This window comes from Hyla sarda, chromosome 1 (assembly GCF_029499605.1).
Source record: "Hyla sarda isolate aHylSar1 chromosome 1, aHylSar1.hap1, whole genome shotgun sequence".
NCBI lineage: Eukaryota > Metazoa > Chordata > Amphibia > Anura > Hylidae > Hyla > Hyla sarda.
The window spans coordinates 227,804,251-227,822,967 of record NC_079189.1 but is presented as its reverse complement, the minus strand read 5'-3'; positions in this window follow the sequence as shown (position 1 = coordinate 227,822,967).

Below are 18,717 nucleotides of genomic sequence, written 5' to 3'. Positions count from 1 at the left end.
CCCCACAGGTCTGTGACTTCTGCTCACAAGGGGTTAATGAGGGACTGCATGTCCAGCAGCATAGAGCGGTGTTGCAGAAGCAGCATATCTTACATTGCTGTATCTGTAAGGGTCACATTAGAGACAGGCAGGGCCATGAGCGCTCCCTCCCCCCGAGGCAGGGATCGTGTGCAGACCCGGGGCCTGTGCTGATGTCAGGGGCTCCAGATGTTGCCGTTGCTTATGCGGGCTGCAAGAGGGAGAGGATGCTGCAGAAGGAGAGAGATTACCTCCACCATGTCTTCTGTCACTCACCTCCCCTTCCTCTGTTGCCAGAGAGGAGGAATGATGAGAGGAGCACCTGTCCCCTGGAGACGTTCTCCGCTCTGTATCTGTGGGCAAAGTAGGAACCGAAGAAGATCTCTGTAGCGTTCCGGCAGGAGAGCTACTCAGAGAGTGTGGAGAAGGAGCACTGCATGGTGAGTCTCGGCTGTCCAGCTCAGCGCCATCTTGAAAGTCTTCCTCCCAGAATGCAAAGTAGAATTCAGACAGCTTTGCTTGCTGTATCAGCCTTTTTTTTCGCATCATGAGCATTCCTGGAATGTTCATACACCCTAGGGTGTAAAAATCTCTGTTCTGGGTGCTGTTCAAGTCGCTTGTATCAGGTGCTAGAGCCGAAACCCAACGCTCACGCGTGCATACAGCTAGGCAGGCAGACCACGCTCCCTTTTGCTGAAGATGCTTTTAAACAGTTAAAGTCCGCCTTCGCTTCGGTCCCGGTCCTGTCTAGACCCGACTCAGGCAAACCTTTCCTTTTGGAGGTGGATGCATCGTCAGTTGGAGCAGGAGCTGTCTTAACAAAAAAAGTCCTCTAAGGGAAGAATTGTAACCTGTGTTTTTTTTTTCTAAAACCTTCTCTCCCGCAGAGAAAAACTATTCTATAGGAGACCGTGAACTGTTGGCTATAAAGCTAGCCTTGTAAGAATGGTGTCCTCTCTTGGAAGGTTCAGTACATCCAGTTACAATATAATCAGATCACGAGAACTTGCTTTACCTTCAGACAGCCCAACGTCGCAATGCCCGGCAGGTCCGTTGGTCTCTGTTCTTCTCTAGATTTGACTTTTACATCCCCATCCGTCCTGCAATTAAGAATCTTCGAGCTGATGCTCTTTTCAGGTCTTATGATGTGCAAGAACGAGAATCCTCTCCTCAACATATTATTCCTCTTGAGATCTCTGCAGCGCCAGTTAATCTTCAGCATCTGCCTCCTGGAAAGACTTGCGTGTCACCCCGTTTAAGACTCTGAGTCTAGAAATGGGGTCATTCCTCTCTTCTGGCTGATCATTCTGGAACTCACAAGTCCTTACAGCTCATCACCTAGTTTAGATGTCGTGGATTTTGTCCGTTCCTGTTCAGTCTGTGCCCGGGATAACCCCTCCTTCTAAACCTGCCGGTCTTTTACAGCCTTTATCTGTTCCAGAGCTTCCCTGGACCGATATCACATCAGCAATACTGTTGTTTGGTTGGTAGTGGACCGGTTTTCTAAAATGGCTCATTTTGTGCCGCTGCCTGGACTTCCATCTGCACCTCAGCTTCCTAAACTGTTCCTTTGCCACATCTTCCGTCTGCATGGTTTGCCCTCACATTTTGTATCCGACCGTGGAGTCCAGTTCGTCTCTAAGTTCTGGCAGGCCCTCTGCTCACATCTCCAAGTCAAGCTGGACTTTTCCTCAGCCTACCACCCTCAATCCAATGGACAGGTTGAGAGGGTGAATCAGGTCTTAGGAGACTATCTTCGCCATTTCATTTCGGTCCAACAAGACGTCTGGGTCGATTTACTTCCTTGGGCAGAGTTCTTGTACAATCATAGAAATTCTGAATCTACTGGAACATTGCCTTACTTCATAGTTTATGGACTTCACCCTAGTCCTCCTCCTCTTCCTCTGTCCTCTTCTTCCGCAGTTCCTGCGGTTGATGAGCAAGTACGGAACTTTTCCATCATCTGGCCGAAGACACGCTCTTCTCTTTTACATGCTACGTGTCGAATGAAGTCTCAAACGGACAAGAAAAGACGTTCCCCTCCCAAGTTCTCTCCTGGTGACAAAGTCTGGTTGTCTGCCAAGTACATCCACTTCAGAGTACCTAGTTATAAACTGGGCCCTCGCTATCTAGGTCCCTATAAAATCAAGAAACGTTTAAATCCTGTGGCCTATTCTCTCCATCTGCCGTCCTCTCTACGGATCCCAAATTCCTTCCATGTCTCCCTTTTGAAACCTGTTATTCACAACCGCTTCTCTAAAAAGGACATTTCACCTACTCCCATCTCTGGTACCTCTGATGTTTATGTTGTTAAACAGATTTTGGACTCCAAGTTTATCAGAAGAAAATGCTTTTAACTTGTGGATTGGGAAGGATTCGGTCTGGAGGAGAGATCTTGGGATCCTGAAGAAAATATCCTGGACCGTGACCTGCTTAGCAAATTTCTGAACCGCAAAAGGAGGGGGAGACCAAAGGGTGTGGGGGGGGGGGGGTATGGTACTGTTACAGTTTGCACTCCAGCCACTTCTCCCAGCCGTGAGTGCACTGTCCCCCTCTCCCCTGCTGCCGGCGGGGCTGGGATTCGCATCACAGGACATGCCCGCAAGCGAATCCCAGCCCGTCACTTACCACGCTCCACTGCTGCTTCTTCCTCCGCCTCTCAGCTCCGGCACGCATGTCCCCATCTCCTAGGGCGCGCGTGTGCCGAAGCTCTGAAATTTAAAGGGCCGGTACGCCCATAATTATGTGAAACACCTGACCCTATATTATAAAGTCCGTGGACCTCCCACACTTCCCTGCCGGATCTTCAATGCCATTTACCGGAGATTAAGCATTCCATACTGTTCGTTTGCCTTGCCTTTGCCGCCTGCCTTGACCTTCTGCTAAGTCCGACTACGCCTCGGCCTCATTTTTCTGTACTTCGCCTTGCCCAGCTACCTGTGTAGTTGAGTCATATCGGGGGTAGTGACTTGGGTGTTGCCTGCCGCAGCAAATCCATCCTGCCTTGTGGTGGGCTCTGGTGAAGACCAGGGCACCTTAGTCTCCACTCCCTGATATGGCCCGTGTCATCAGCCACTCAGGTCAGTGGATACCCATCTAGCACCGTTACACATTTCATAACAAAATCTACAGCAAAACCAATAATAAAAAAATTGTGGGGTGAAATTGAAAAAAAAAAGAATACCATTTTGTAACTTTTGGGGGGCTTCCGATTCTACGCAGTTCATGTTTTGGTAAAATTACACCTTATATTTATTCTGTAGGCCCATACGATTACAAGGATACCCAATTTATATAGTTTTATTTTATTTTCCTACTTTCAAAATAATTATAACCTGCACCAAAATTAGTATGCTTCAAAATATCCTCTTCTGACCTCTTCTTATAACTTTTATTTTTCTGCATACGGTGCAATATGAGGGCTAATTTTTATTGCCGATCTGTAGTTTTTATCGGCACAATTTTTGTTACGATGGGACTTTTTAATAGTAAATGAAATGACCAAAAATGCACAATTTTGGACTTTGGTATTTTTAAACGTGTACGCCATCGTCCGTGTGGTTTAACTAATCTTATATTTTAATAGTTTGTACATAAAAAAATGGGAAAAGGGGGGTGATTCAAACTTTTATTAAAGAAGGGGTTATTTCACTTTTTTTTACACTTTTAACTTTTTTTTTTGTCCCCATAGGTGTCTATATCCTACAATCTTGCGATTGCATACACTGTTCAATGCTAAGCTTTGGCTCAGCGTTGATCAGTGTTACTGGTGCTCTGCTGTTCCAGCCTGCAATGGCTTGCTGTCAGCATCAGATCACCAATCGGCCAGCGAGAAGGCAGGTAAGGACCCTCCTGCTGTCCTCTCAGCTGATCAAGACATCGTGATTTCACCGTGATTGTCCCGATCAGCTCTGCTGTTTTTTTAACATTTCAGATGCTGCAATCAACTTTGATCGGCGATGTCCTATTATCCCTAGGTCCTGGCTTCTGGTAGCAGTCAGGAGCCACCGGGTATGAATGCTTCAAACCCCAGTAATGGGACTAGGGCGTACAAGTATGCCCTTGGTCCTTAAAGGAGTACCCCAGTGGAAAAAAAAAATTTCCCTGTCAACTGGCTCCCAAAAGTTAAACAGATTTGTAAATTACTTATTTTAAAAAAATCTTAATCCTTCCAGTACTTGTCAGCTGCTGTATGCTCCAAAATAAGTTAAGTTGTTCTTTCTAGCCTGACCACAGTGCTCTCTGCAGACACCTCTGTCTGAATCAGGAACTGTCTTGAGTAGGAGCAAATCCCCATAGCAAACCTCTTGTGCTCCGGACAGTTCCTACCATGGACAGAGGTGTCCTCAGAGAGCACTGTGGTCAAACAGAATAGAACAACTCAGCTTCCTCTGGTGCATACAGCAGCTCATAAGTACTGAAGGGATTAAGATTTTTTAATAGAGGCAATTTACAAACCTCTTTAACTTTCTGGCACCAGTTGATTTGAAAAAGATTGTTTTCAACCTAAGTACCCCTTTAAGCACCAGGACGCGAGGGCGTACCTGTTCACCCTTCATCCTTAACAGGTTAAGCTAATACACAAATACTCAATGGCACCTATTTCACATAAAATCATCAATATTGACATTACAAATATATATATATATATATATATATATATATATATATATATACTGAATTATAATTTTTTTGTAAATTGTATTATAAAATGCATAATAATAAAAAATATGTATTAAAAAATAGGAAAAACTTGTGCAGTTGAGGATGGTTAATCATCTGACATTACTGCCTATAAAGGCAACTAGAACTTAGATCCCTGATCCGTACTTATTGCCTAACCTATAAAAAGGCAGTTAAACAGAATATACTTTTGTTGCTTTGCTTAATGTACTGGTTGAGCATTGTTATTTTGTCAAATGTATGACTGTTTCTGGTCATTTTATAATGTTGCTTTCTGCACATTGTAGTATTGCTTACATTTTTATGTATATATATATATATATATATATATATATATATATATATATATATATCATGCAGTACATCCTGGAAAAGGGGTAGACATCAATAAAAGTACCTGCACAAGATCTATATATCTGTTTGTCGGAAATTAATATCATTTATTTATTTTTCTTATTTTTCATTCAGTTTCTTTTCTATGTTTTTGCCACAGTGTATGCACTTCAAGGCAGTGGAAGAGAGAGGTGGTATCTGGTAACTATAAAAGAAAGTATACTAAGCAATTGTCTGAGCTAGTGATTGTGTGTCTGTATACAAGAGTGGGAGGTATACAGGTGTGTGTAAGTATAAAAGTGAGAGGGACTTAAAATTAAGGGACTTTAAAGGAGATATCCAGTACTGAAAAGCATATCCCCTATCCTAAGGATGGGGGATACGTTTCAGATTGCAGGGGGTCCAAACACTGGGGCCCCCCGCGATCTCTTATATGGGGCCCCAGCAGCCCATGGGAAGGGGGCATGTTGACCATCGCACGAAGCGGTGGATGACACGCCCCCTTAATACAACTCTGCCTGCCTTCGGCAATCTCCGGCTCTGCCATAGCGATGTATTGAGGCGGCGTGTCGACCGCGGCTTCGTGCGGTGGTCGACACCCACTATCTGGCCGGGGCCCCATACAGGAGATTGTGGGGGGCCCCAGCATTCAGACCCCCCCCCGTGATCTGAAACTTATACTCTATCCTTAGGAAAGGGGTTACGTTTTTCAGCACTGGACTACCCCTTTAAATTCCGGGAGTTTAATTGAAATATTTGATTGTTTTTTTACTGTTAATTTTTGCAATTCTTGAATCTAGTATGGCCTCCATGTTGGAAAAGGCAGTCCAGTGTGCATCTTGCTCAATGTATGCAATCCTTGAACAGCAGTTTGGGGGTACATATTGTTGTGTGAGATGCGTGCACTGTTGATGTGGAAGCCCAGATCCTGGATCTAGAGGAGCAACTGGCAACACTGAGACGCATTGACAACTTGGAGAGGAGACTCCTGCTCACTGAGCAAGTACTCTCTGGGGGTAGAGGTGGGGGACGATAGTGGGACGGAGGGGCAGGACAGTCAGGCAGCTAGCTGGGTTACAGTTAGAAAACGGGGAGTCTAGTCCTGATCTTGCACACCACAAGTTTGCCCAGTTGGCAGATGAGGGGGATGCCATTTCAGAGCTAGCAGTACTGCAGCAGGACTCTGCCTCTGACCGCCAGGGAGGTGTCTGCTCCAGTAAAGAGGGAGGAAGGAGTGCAGGGCAAACCAGACAGGTACTGGTAGAGGGGGACTCAATAATTAGGGGGACAGACAGGGCAATCTGTCACAAAGACCGGGATCTCCGAACAGTGTGTTGTCTTCCTGACAATCAAGTCCGGCAGTAAGAAGTAGGTGGAGTGTCCTTAAAAATGATTTCAGGGACTTAGGCCGCAAGCTTAAGGCAAGGACCTCCAAGGTAATATTTTCTGAAATATTGCCTGTACCATGAGCCACACCAGAGAGGCAGCGGGAGCTCAGAAGCTGGTGTAGGAAGGAGGGGTTTAAGTTCATGAAGAACTGGGCCAACTTCGCTGTCAGATACCGGCTCTACCATAGGGACGGGCTGCACCTCAATGGGGAGGGTGCATCTTTGCTTGGGGAGAAGATGGCTAGAAGGGTGGGGAAGTGTTTAAACTAGTGACTGGGGGGAAGGAACCTACAACATAGAGGGGAAAGATGGTGTAGATAGAGAGGGGGAACTTATTATTGTACTTGGGGGTGGAGTGGAGGGAGGAGTTGGAATAGTTAATAGGGATAGGCTTCATAGGAAGAAAAAACATACACCTTTGAATTGCATGTTAACTAATGCCAGAAGTCTGCCCAATAAAACAGAGGAACTGGAGGGGTTGATATCTGAGGAGGATTATGACATAGTGGGTATAACAGAGATTTGGTTGGGCGATAGCTGTGACTGGGCGGTCAACATACAGGGTTATAGTCTATTCAGGAAGGATCGGACAAAACGGAAAGGAGTTTGTCTTTATATGAAATCGAGTCTAAAGGCCGCACTGCGGGAGGATATACGGGAGGGAAACGATAATGTGAAGTCAATATGGGTAGAAATATATGGAGATAAAAATTAAAAAAAATCTGATAGGGGTTTGCTATAAGCCACCAAACATAATGGAAGAGACAGAAGATCAGTTACTGAGGCAAATAAACAAGGCAGCAAATCAGAATGAGGTGATAATAATGGGGGTCTTTAACTATCCTGATGTAAACTAGGAGACTGAGACCTGTGAATCTCATAAAGGAAACAGGTTTCTGAATATAGCTAAAGGCAATTATCTGTCCCAAATTGTACAGGGCCCGACCAGAGGGGGCGCCCTACTAGACTTAATATTAACCAACAGACCTGACAGAGTAACTAATGTGCAAGTAGAAGGACATCTAGGAAATAGTGATAATAATATAATACATCATAACTTGTTCTTCAATAAGGGAATCTCTCGAGGGGCCACAAAAACAATGAACTTTAGGAAGGCAAAGTTTGATCAACTCAGAGAAGCCCTTAACATTATAAAATGGGATAATGTCCTCAAAAACATGAATACTGATGCTAAATGGGAGACTTTTAAAAATATCTTCAATTTTCACTGTAAGATGGGAATAATATATACCTTATGGGAATAAAAGGGTCAGAAATAAAAGTAAACCAATATGGATGAATAAAAATGTTAAGGGGGCAAGAAACGACAAAAATAAACAATTTAAACTGCTAAAACTGGATGGCAGTGAAGAAGCCAAAGAGAGTAAAACTAACCCCAAAATGTTCTTTAACTATATAAATAGTAAGAAGGTTAAAAATGAAAGTGTTGGCCCTTTAAAAAAACAATAAAGAAGAAATTATAAATGGGGATCAGGAAAAAGCTAATATATTAAGCAAATTCTTCTCCACTGCACAGTGACCCCTCGACCTACGATGGCCCCGACATACGATAATTTCAACATGCGATGGCCTCTCAGAGGCCATTGCATGCTGAAGGCAGCATCAACATACGATGCTTTTTTATGTCGCGGCCATCGCATCCTGCTTCAGCTGCCGCCGGATAGCCGTTTACGGTGCCCCGTGAGCTCCGGTGATGTCTCTTACCTGTCCTCGTATGATGTTGTAGTTTTGCAACATCTGGAGGTCCGTAGGTTGTAGACCACTGTTAGAGGAAGTCGTACTCACCTGTCCCCACCGCTCCCGACCGTCACTGCTCGTCACCGCTGCCCGGGATGTTGCCGTCCATCGCTGTCGGCGCGTCCTCTTCGGGATCCCCTGCATCGTCGGCGCTCTCCATTGTCGTCATCACGTCGCTGCGCACGCCTTCCCGTCATCCAATAGGAGCAGCGTGCGTATCGACGTGATGATGGTGTCGGAGAGCACGGATGCCGGGGAAGCAGAGGCCTTACCGGAGCATTGGGGACACCTCGGGGATGCGGCGACAGCGATGGACGGCGACATTCCGGGCAGCGGTGACGGTCCGGAGCGGTGGGGACAGGTGAGTACAACTTCCTCTAACAGTGGTCTACAACCAGCGGACCTCCAGATGTTGCAAAACTACAACACCCAGCATGCTCGGACAGCCGTTGGCTGTCCGGGCATGCTGGGTGTTGTAGTTTTGCAACATCTGGAGGTCCGCAGGTTGTAGACCACTGTCCTATACTTTACATTGCACGGATCCCTCAACATGCGATGGTTTCAACAAACGATGGTCCGTTTGGAACGGATTACCATCGTAGGTTGAGGGACCACTGTATTCACCGAGGAAAATGAAATGCCAGGTGAAATACAGCAAGATAAGGTAAACTCGCCTGTACAGGTCACCTGACAAATCGCCAGGTCCAGATGGCATTCACCCCCGTGCTCGAAAAGGAATTAAGTAATGTAATAGACAGACCTCTATTTTTAATATTCGGGAACTCAATAGTAACAGGGATTGTTCCCCAGGACTGGTTTATGGCAAATGTGGTGCCAATATTTAAAAAGGGGTAAAAGGTGTCCCTGGGAATTATAGGCCTGTTAGTTTAACCTGCTGGATGTAAATAGTTTGAAGGTTTTCTAAGGTATGCTATTTTGGAGTATCTTGATAAAAATAAATGTATGACCCCATATCAGCGTGGCTTTATGAGGAATCGGTCCTGTCAAACTAACCTGATCAGCTTTAATGAGGAGGTGAGCTCCAGACTGGACCAGCGGCAATCGCTGGATGTCATTTATCTGGATTTTTCCAAAGCATTTGATACGGTGCCACATAAAAGGTTGGTGCATAAAATGAGAATGCTTGGACTGGGGGAATATGTGTGCAAGTGTGTAAGTAACTGGCTCAGTGATAGGAAACAGAAGGCGGTTATTAATGGTTCGTATTATGATTGGGTGACTGTTACTAGTGGGGTACCACAGGGGTCAGTCTTGGGTCCTGTTCTATTTAATATATTTATAAATGACCTTGTAGAGGGGTTGAATAGTAAAGTAGCAATCTTTGCAGGTGATACTAAACTCTGTAAAGCGGTAAACACCATAGATGGACCTGGATAGGAGGTTTGGGCTGTTTGGAGGTTTGGGCTGAGTGGCACATGAGGTTCAACACTGATAAATGTAAGGTTATGCACATGGGGAAGAAAACATCAGGGCTGGGATTATGTATTAAATGGGACTGATGTGGACTGATAACTGATGCGGAAAAGGACTTGGGAGTTAATAGTAAATTTAGCTGTAGTGACCAGTGTCGGGCAGCTGCTGCTAAGGCAAATAAAATCATGGGGTGCATCAATAGGGGCATAGATGCACACGAAAAAGAAATAATTCAACCACTGTACAAATCACTAGTCAGACCACACATAGAATACTGTGTACAGTACAGGGCACCAGTGTACAAGAAAGATTTAGTGGAGCTGGAGAGGGTTCAAAGACAGGCAACCAGAGTAATACAGGGAATGAGGACTACAGTACCCAGAGAGATTATCAGAATTAGGGTTATTTAGTTTAGAAAAAAAAGGAAGGCTTAGGGAAGACCTAATAACTATGTATAAATACTGTATATCAGGGGACCTTATAGAGATCTCTCCCATGATCTATTTGTACCCAGGACTGTATCTTTAACAAGGGGGCATCCTCTACGTCTAGAGGAAAGAAGGTTTCTACACCAGCACAGACGGGGGGTTCTTTACTGTAAGAGCAGTGAGACTGTGGAATTCTCTCCCGGAGGAGGTGGTCATGGTTAACTTGGTAAAAAAATGTAAAAAGGGTCTGGATGTATTTTTGGAGAATAATAACATTACAGATTATGGATTCTAGATCTATAGAGACAGAAGGATCATCCAGTGATCTATTCTGATTGCCATATTTGGAGTGGGGAAGGAAATAACCCTCTAGTTTGAGGGTTTTTTGCCTTCCTCTGGATCAACTCAGTAGGGACTCATTAGGGTTATAGGTTGAACTTTATGGACTCTGGTCTTTTTTCAACCTTGAACTATGTTGCTATGTTACTATTTGATAAGTCAACAATGCAGCAGGGGTATGGGATTATTGATGTATTTTCCCAGAGACCACAGTATTTCTGTGCATTATATGATTAACTGTTATTGTTTCGATTCCTGGCAATTTAATATCCGCCTTCACTTTTTCTAAATAACTAGTGGGACTTATTGATATTTTCTTTACAATAAAGTTCTTTAGTGTAATATTTTGTTATATAAACAATTTTGGAGAAAGTCCTAGTAATTTAATAGCCAAAAAAATGCAATGATTATGAGATGAGGAATTCAGTAACAAAAACTAGGAAACTTGCAAAGGAAGTTATATGACAACTTGTATTGAAAGCCACAAAGTATTACTATAAAATGTCTTTTATACTGCAAAACTAGTTGTTTGGCTGTGAATTTTATTTTGTTAATAATAAATGGTTTATCATTTCAAGAACCTTAGCATTCAAAGCTGTGCCTTCAACATATATACTGCATTGAAATATTACTGTTCCGAAGTGACTGCAACTGAAGGGACACTCATGTAAAATTGAACACAGTGTGTTGTAATGCTGTAAAAAATGAAATAAACAATAAAAAGTATAATATTATATCGCCACTATGTACACTGCATTGAATTTTGCCTAACAAGGTCAAACCGTTTACCACTCCATAAATTATGTGAACCACAACATACAAATTATGGAATTTTTTTTTATATAGGAGCACTTAATTATATGGTCAGTAATGAGCGTACGGAACCCATAGAACCCGAGATCAGTCAAAACTTTGCTAAAAGTTGGATTTGGCTAGAAACAGAACTTCCGGCAATAAGATTCTGCAGAACCTGCTAAATGAACACCAGCCACCTGACAAATTATCATGTGACCTCAGGGAATGATATGTCAAAAGACACTATTAAAGCCTAACCAAATAGCTTCTGCAGCCATTTTAGAGATAGCAGGTGTTAGATGAAGATCTCTGTAAGGGACACCAAGCAGTGAACAACACAGACAGGAGTAGGACCACACATATATTTAATAACTTGCTGTGTGTTGGCCGGTCGTCCTATCTAGATCTTGTGGTGGAGGAAAATCAACAATTATGCTCTCATCTTGATATCCTGTCCTTATATCCTTTTTACATATTCTGTCCTCATATCCTATTCTTATATTCTTTCTTAATATCCCATCTTCATATACCGTTCTTATATCCCATCCTCATTATTATAGGTTTTTCTGCCTGTGGCTCTGTTTGTAGTTTCAATCTCTCCTGTCTTCAGCTGCAGCATCAGTGATTGCAATAACACCTGGCCCAATAAGAAGTGTGGACTACTAGCCAATGGTATACTGCCTGGTTATCCATGTCCTGCTGAGCTGGGCTATGAATACCTTAGTTGCTCATTGTATCTGTCCTGTGATAGAGATATTTATCCTAGCACCAGCTACTTACATGCATTTATTATCCTGATCTCTGGTTATCCTGACCTTTGACTTGTTTTTTGGCTACCCCTTCCCTGCCTAACTTTCTGGTTTTGACTCTGGTTCTTTTGATTCTGCTTTGTTTGTTTGTAAGTTTGTTGTTCTCTTTTTTATGCTCCCTGGTTTGTGCTTTGTTTTAACCTGTTGTCTCCCAAACTGCTCCCTGACCCCTGTAGTGTGTTTTCTTTATTATTTTGACATTGTTATGTCCTGCCCCTTACTAAGATTAAGGACTGAAGTCTTGTTGAGTATCCAGCCTTTAGGGTGAATATTCAAGTAGGCAGGGAAAGTGGCTGTGGGAAGGCTCAGGGGTGCATATATTACTGGCCAACATGACACTAATGCCCATACATACACACTTTGAGTTTTATATACTAAGATTTATATGTTGTAATACAGCAGCCATGCAGAGCATTCTGCTTCTGTTCTGTCAGTGCAAAATCTGTTTTAATTGGAAGTTAGGTATGACAGTTTTTTTTGTTTTATACTAATTGTGAAAAGCAGCATATAGGGTTTTGTATCAGCTTTGTGCACTTTTTAGGAAGTCAGTGCTGTTTCTACACCCCAATAAGAATACAATTTTCACAGCTTGTAAAAAGCCATTGCTTCTTTTCTTTCCAGGCACAAAACGTGTTGCTACTCCCTAAAAGGGATCATTTTTTGGACCACTTGGAAAAAGCTATTGCTTCTTTTAATATGTCTGTGTGCATAACAACATGCATCTGCTTCCAAAAAGGCATATTTGTTTGGAAATTAATGTTAGAAAGCATAAATAATCCGCCAGTGCAGTGTATTTTTATTCAACCTGTTAGTTACCTTCAGGTACCATTTGTTTAACCATAGTCATGCATGTTGCTTTAAGGGCTCTTGGACAGTGTTTTACATGTTTTAAGGCTATTGGTGAATTGCAGGTTCAGACAGACTTTTTGCACAGTTTGGCGAACCGGTAGAACTGAACTTTTGAAAAATGTGCCACTATGTTGTGGCACAAGACCACAGAGGCCAATGCTTGGCCTTTTCAAAATTTTTTGTAATTTTTTAAAATCTCTGATAAGCACTAAGCCTAGTGTCACACGCAAAAGTAATTAGAAAAACTTCCACTGCAGTATTTGAGCTTAACCCCTTAAGTACCCAGGACGTATGGGTATGTCCTGGGTCCCGGTCCTGCGATATAACGTGGGGTCACACGCTGACCCCGCATCATATTGCGGTGGGCCCTGCGTCATAGTGAAGCCAGGACCCACCTCTAATAGCGCGCGGTACTGATAGCGGTGCCGCGCGCTATTAATCCTTTAGCTGTGCGCTCAAAGCTGAGCCGTGCAGCTAAAAACTAAAGTAAAAGTGCCCGGCTAGCTCAGGGAGCTGTTCGGGATCGCTGCGGTATAATCGCGGCATCCCGAACAGCTTTAGCACAGGAGGAGGTCTTCTTACCTTCTCCTGCGCTGTCCGATCGCCGAATGAATGCTTCAAGCCTGAGATCCAGGCTTGAGCATTCAATCGCCGAAAACACTGATTGATCCATTCCTATGGAGATGGAACAATCAGTGCAAAAGATCAGTTAATGCAATGTTATAGCCCCCTATAGGAGCTATAATATTGCATAAGAAAAGTGTAAAAAAAAATCATTAACCCTTTCAATTATCCCTTCCCCTAATAAAAGTTTGAGTCACCCGGCATTTCCAAGAATAAAAAAAACACAGTGTAAATAAAAATAAACATATGTGGTATCGCTGCGTGTGGAAATGTCCAAATTATAAAAAATATACCGCTTTTTAAACCACACGTTCAATGGCGTACGCGCAAAAAAATTCCAAAGTCCAAAATTGCACATTTTTGCACCACAAAAAGTGAATAAAAAGTGATCGAAAAGTCTGATCAGAACAAAAATGGTACCGCTAAAAACGTCAGATCATAGTGCCCTGAACACAGAAAAATAAAAAAGTTATAGGGGTCAGAAGATGACCAATTTAAACGTGTAAATGTTCATGCATGTATTCATGATTTTTTTCTGAAGTGATACAAAATCAAACCTATACAAGTAGACTATCATTTTAAACGTATGGACCTACAAAATAAAGATAAGGTATCATTTTTGCCGAAAAATGTACTGCGTAAAAACGGAAGCCCCCAAAACTTACAAAATAGTGTTTTTTCATCAATTTTGTCGCACATTGATTTTTTTTCCTGTTTCATCGTAGATTTTTGGGTAAAATGACTAATGTCATTACAAAGTAGAATTAGGCTGGGTTCACACTACGTTTTGTCCCATACGGGAGCGCATACGGCAGGGGGGAGCTAAAACCTCGCGCTCCCGTATGTCACCGTATGCGCTCCCGTATGTCATTCATTTCAATGAGCCGACCGGAGTGAAACGTTCGGTCCGGTCGGCTCATTTTTGCGCCGTATGCGCTTTTACAACCGGACCTAAAACTGTGGTCAACCACGGTTTTAGGTCCGGTTGTAAAAGCGCATGCGGCGCAAAAATGAGCCGACCGGACCGAAAGTTTCACTCCGGTCGGCTCATTGAAATGAATGACATACGGGAGCGCATACGGTCACATACGGGAGCGCGAGCTTTTAGCTCCCCCCTGCCGTATGCGCTCCCGTATGGGACAAAACGTAGTGTGAACCCAGCCTTAGTGATGCAAAAAATAAGCCATCATATAGAAATTTATGTGAAAATTTTAAAGAGTTATGATTTTTTAAAGTTAAAGAGGAAAAATTGAAAATGAAAAAAACGGAAAAAGCCCGGGTCCTTAACCCCTTAACGACGCAGGACGTAAATGTTCGTCCTGGTGATGTGGTACTTAATGCACCAGGATGTACATTTACGTCCTGAGCATAACCGTGGGCATCGGAGCGATGCTGGCATCATGGGCGGCAGGTCCCGGCTGTGGATTGCAGCCAGGGACCCCCGGTAATGGCGGACACCCGTGATCCCGCGGATGTCCGTCATTAACCCCTCAGATGCCATGATCAATACAGATCACGGCATCTGCAGCATCGCGGTCACTTAACAGGATGATCGGATCGCCTGCAGCGCTGCCGCCGCGTTCCGATCATCCTGCACGGCAGACGGAGGTCCCCTCACCTGCCTCCGCTGCCTTCCGGGAGTCTTCTGCTCTGATCTGCCTTCCCGCAGACCAGAGCAGAAGATGACCGATAACCCTGATCAGTGCTATGTCCTATACATAGCACTGAACAGGATTAGCAATCGAATGGTTGCTATAAATAGTCCCCTATGGAATAAAGTAAAAACATTTGAAAAAACCCCTCCCTCAATAAAAACGTAAATTGTCCCATTTTCCCTATTTTACCCCCAAAAAGTGTAAAAAAATTATTTTATATACATATTTGGTATCGCCGCGTGCGTAAATATCCATACTATTAAAATAAAATGTAAATGATCCCATACGGTGAACGGCGTGAACGTAAAAAAAAATCCAAAATAGCTGCTTTTTTATAACATTTTATTCAAAATTTTTTTATAAAAAATGTAATAAAAGTTTTGTATAAGCAAATATGGTATTACTAAAAAGTACAGATCATGGCGCAAAAAATTAGCCCTCATACCACCGCTTATACGGAAAAATGAAAAAGTTATAGGTCTTCCAAATAGGGGGATTTTAAACGTACTAATTTGGTTAAAAAGTTTGCGATTTTTTTTAAGCGCAACAGTAATAGAAAAGTATATATTATGTATAATCATGGGTATCATTTTATTCGTATTGACCCAGAGAATAAAAAGCACATGTCATTTTTACCATAAATTGTACGGCGTGAAAACGAAACCTTCCAAAATTTGCTAAATTGCGGTTTTCTTTTTAATTTCCCCACACAAATAGTATTTTTTTGGTTGTGCCATACATTTTATGGTAAAGTGAGTAATGGCATTACAACGGACAAAAACAAGCCCTCATACTAGTCTGTGGATGAAAATATAAAAGAGTTATGATATTTTGAAGGGGAGGAGGAAAAAACGAAAGCGTAAAAATAAGGTCCAAATGGGCTGAGTCCTTAAAGGGGTACGATGTCAGATAGGGGATAAGATGTCAGATCGCCAGGGTCCCGCTGCAACACCCCGCTATCATTACTGCGCAGAGCGAGATCGCTCTGCACGTAATGACGGGCAATACAGGGGCCGGAGCATCGTTACGTCACGGCTCCGCCCCTCGTGACATCACGGCCCGCCCCCATCAATACAAGTCTATGGGAAGGGGGCGTGGCGGTCGTCACGCCCCCTGCCACAGACTTGCATTAAGGGGAGGGGCTGTGATGTCATGAGGGGCGGAGCCATGATGTCACGCTGCTCCGGCCCCTGTATCGCCCATCATTACGCACAGAGCGAACTCGCTCTGTGCAGTAATGATGGCTGGGTGCCGCAGCGGCGATCCCCGGGGTCCCCAGAAGCGGGACCGCGGCGATCTAACATCTTATCCCCTATCCTTTGGATAGGGGATAAGATGCCAGGGGCGGAGTACCCCTTTAAGGGGTTAAGGGGTTAAAGGGGTACTCCGGTGAAATCCTTTTTTCTTTTAAATCAACTGGTGCCAGAAAGTTAAACAGATTTGTAAATTACTTCTATTAAAAAATCTTAATCCTTCCTGTACTTATTAGCTGCTGAATACTACAGAGGAAATTCTTTTCTTTTTTGAATTCTCTCTGATGACATCACGAGCACAGTGCTCTTTGCTGATGTCATAATAATAATAATAAGGCCCCAGCACTGCAAGGCAGCAGTGCTAACCCCTGAGCCACCATGCTGCCCTTAGCATACATCTGCTATGCACGGTTGCTAAAATGGACAGAGATGTCAGCAGAGAGCACTGTGGTCGTGATGCCATCAGTGTTCAAAAAAGAAAGGAATTTCCTCTGTAGCATTCAGCAGCTAATAAGTACTGGAAGGATTAAGATTTTTTAATAGAAGTAATTTACAAATATGTTTAACTTTCTGGCACCAGTTGATTTAAAAGAAAAAAGGTTTTCACCGGAGTACCCCTTTAAAGGAGATGTCCGGTGCTCACTTTTCTTATTGTATCCGTTCAAGGCTGCAAAAATATAAGAAAATAAGCTTTCTCTTGTCTGCCTATGCTCCCCCGGTGCTCCGGTACAGTCGTTCGGTCCCCAGGCTGTATTCTTCTTACTTCCTGTTAGCCCGGCACGTCACACGGAGCTTCAGCCTATCACTGGCCGAGACGGGACATCGCTGCGGCCGGTGATAGGCTGAAGCTCCGTGTGACGTGCCGGGCTAACAGGAAGTAAGAAGAATACAGCCCGGGGACCGAACACCTGTACCGGAGCATCGGGGCCACGTAGGTTAGGTAAGAGAAAGTTTGTTTTCTTTTATTTTGCAGCCTGGAACGGATACAATAAGAAAAGTGAGCCCCGGACATCTCCTTTAAGCCAAGATCGGTTTAAAAGGAATGGAAAATATAAAGAAATTACTTTTAATTTTCCTTCTTGGGCTTGGCTCAAAAACTGCAGTAGTAGCTTTCTTAAAACTGCTATATACCCTGTAATAGAGCTCATCTGCTGCAATGAGCACTGAGATAGTGAGTGAAGCATGCTGTCACATGTTCTCTTCCTCTTTCTTTTCCAGCATTCAGTGAAGTGAAGAAACGATCCAGTTGCGGCGCTCACCCGTGTGGCAGAAATGGATGTCACAAGCCGATGGTAAGTAAAGGCATACTTTATTTTCAACATAAAACTGGACTACGCGTTGCGAAGGGACACGCTCCCCTATTCCTCAGGTCCAATCCTTCTTTCTTTTCCAGGGCAGACCACCATAGGGACTTTATAAGACTATAATAAGACATATTTGGCCACTCTTTTTTACAGCCTTCCTCCCTACAACCCCCTACTATACTTATAATACTGCCAAATACCCCCAAAACACCATGCTCCAGATATAATATAATTCTAATAAAAGATAATTTTAATATTTAGTAACTGCCAAACCGCAAAAATAAAAAAAATAAAAAATATACACTTGTTGCTCTTGGCCCGAGACTACTGTTTTGTGAATGGCTTAAAGTGCAAGTGCAATAACATTTCTTTCAACATCTGTTAACAATATCATTGCTTGGTAGGGTCAAAGCAGCAAGCTAAAATTTTAAGTATTTTATGTATTTAATATTACAATTTTAACTACATCTGCTGATCTATGTTGGAATTTTGCAGAACTTGCATAAGTTAAATGAAACAATTTGTTGATATTTAAGTCCCCCACAGCATCACCAGCACCCAGATCTGGTCCTGGTGACATATTCATGACCTGATGGGTTCTAGCCCTGATCACATGATTTATTCAATCATGACACTCACAGAAATGAATAGTTTGGGTCTGTGCTGTATGAATTTCTTTATCTCCTTGTGTCTCCTGTGAGAGTCATTTTAAAGGAAAGAGAGAACATTACGTAACACAGACATTCAGAAATCAGTGCCTAGTTATTAAACTCTTCTGAGTACAAAGTAGACCTGATGAATAGTGTTGAGCGGCATAGGCCATATTCAAATTCGCGATATTCGTAATATATATATGGACAAATATTCGTTATATATTCGCTAAATTCACATATTCGCCTTTTATTTTCGCATATGCGCAAATTGGCATGTACGAAAATTTGCATATGTGAAAGTTAGCATAAGTAAAAATTTGCATATGCATTAGCATATGCACATTTTCGCATATGCGAAAATTTGTATGCCAGTCTCACACAGTAGTATTGGAGC